The following is a 1,809-nucleotide window of genomic DNA, read 5'->3' as shown; positions in this document are numbered from 1 at the left end:
GTTTCAGCAACATTTAATCTCCCTTTTTGGTGAAATTCTCTGTTATTTGCAACTTTTTTTTATCAGCTTTCATGGGCGAGTGAAAAAACTGAAAAGATTGAACAGTTCCATCCTTTCTTTTCTTCCTTCTTCTCTTCTTTCCATCAGTTTCTCTTTTCTGTCCCAGATCAATATAATGATGAGAATCCCACTTTAATCTGTTGTTTCTGGTGTTTTATCCATTCCAATCAAAATTTCAACATTCCAATCAAATCTATTTGTTATTCCACAGTGTCTCTCCATGTGTTTTATTCTGTTGTATTCTCTCACAGTCTGTTTGATGATCAATGTTACATCTCACTCTCTGTTCTGGTGAAGATCAGAAGCAGTGATATCTGTTTACACCACCCGACAAGTCGGCCTGAGGCTGTGCCTCGCTGATCACGTGGAGTTAAAGCAATTCTTCCAGTCAGTTAGTTCAGTTGTAATTTCATGAGAAATTCGGTCATCATGACTTCGTCAGTGAACTAATAGTTCAGGTGTCTGAGTGATGTTAATCATGATGTGATGAAATGATTGTATGTTCTAGTCTTTCCGTGGTGGGTTTTCACATTGACTAGAAACGTGTTGGACATGGTATGGAAATGTTTCACACCACTCCATTCCCAACTTCATTTTCTTCCAGAAGTTCTTTTTCCATCATTGCACAACTAGCTGCACAGCCAGAAACTGTGCTGAAGGTGACAGTTATGTCTACGCAACTGACAAGGTGGCCGAGAGGTTAAGGTGATGGGCTGCTAATCCATTGTGCTGTGCACACGTGGGTTCAAATCCCATCCTTGTTGCTAGTTTATGAACTTTTTAGTGTATTGTTTCTGTTGGGGGAGTTGACGTGTAAAGTCAGCCTCGAAACCTGTTCTTGTCCATGTACAGACAGTGATTCCAGAATTGGTTATACTTTATTAAAATTGAGACAGACAATTGGAATTCTTCACCCAAACTGCACTGGAATGAAGATCAAATAGGGATCACGAAACGGAGCAGGATTTTTCCTCCCCTCCTTCCTTCCATCTTTACTTTCTCTCGATTTGCACCAAGTGAAAGACAAATGGGAAAAGCAAATGGCGAGGGAGCAGATGCAGAAAATTATCCTTTGGAAAGAAATTTATTTTCAAATCTTCTTGATAGATTAAGTGAGTGAGCAATGCTTTGGCAGATGGAGTTTAAAATGAGGGGTCATTTAGTACCTACGATAGATCAGAGTGTTTTTTTGTAAGAGGTGAGATGTTAGAAACGGTTGAGGAGCAGAGACCCGAATGCTGAATTAATAAAAGCTCGTAGACTGGTAGAAAATAATGTGAAAAGTGAACAGAATCTGAAGATTGGAACTCATGTTGCAGTGATATAAAGCTCTGTGCTCCTGAAGTAAATGTCCAAGCCCAGATTGTGGGGAATCTGTGGAGAGTGATTTGGTTTTTATTCATTCTTGGGTGTGAGTATCGCTGATAAGGCTAGCATTTATTACCCATTCCTATTGCCGTTGAGAAGGTGGTGGAGAGCTGCCTTCTTGAACTGATGCAGTCCATATGGTGCAGGAACACCCACAGTGCTATTGGGGAGGGAGTTCCAGGATTGTGACCCAACAACAGTGAAGAAATGGCGATATCGTTCCAAGTCAGGATGGTGAGTGACTTGGAGGGGAACCTGCAGGTAGTGAGTTCCCATGCCTCTGCTGCCCTTGTCCTTCGAGGTGGTAGTGGTCACGAGTTTGGAAGGTGCTGTTGAAGGATACTTGGCGAGTTGCTGCAGTGCATATGGAGATGGTACACA

The 1,809-nt window shown here is 41.7% G+C and overlaps 1 non-coding gene across 1 annotated transcript; it reads left to right on the top strand.

Moving 5' to 3' along the window:
- Positions 1 to 742: 742 nt before the first annotated feature.
- On the top strand, positions 743 to 824 carry trnas-gcu (transfer RNA serine (anticodon GCU)). The gene has a single exon. It is a non-coding gene; the product is annotated as a tRNA-Ser (tRNA).
- Positions 825 to 1,809: the final 985 nt, after the last annotated feature.

The sequence above is a fragment of the Heterodontus francisci genome, unplaced genomic scaffold (assembly GCF_036365525.1).
Source record: "Heterodontus francisci isolate sHetFra1 unplaced genomic scaffold, sHetFra1.hap1 HAP1_SCAFFOLD_59, whole genome shotgun sequence".
Taxonomy (NCBI): domain Eukaryota; kingdom Metazoa; phylum Chordata; class Chondrichthyes; order Heterodontiformes; family Heterodontidae; genus Heterodontus; species Heterodontus francisci.
Note: the sequence above shows the minus strand (reverse complement) of the source record. Positions and strands in the feature narration are given on the sequence as shown.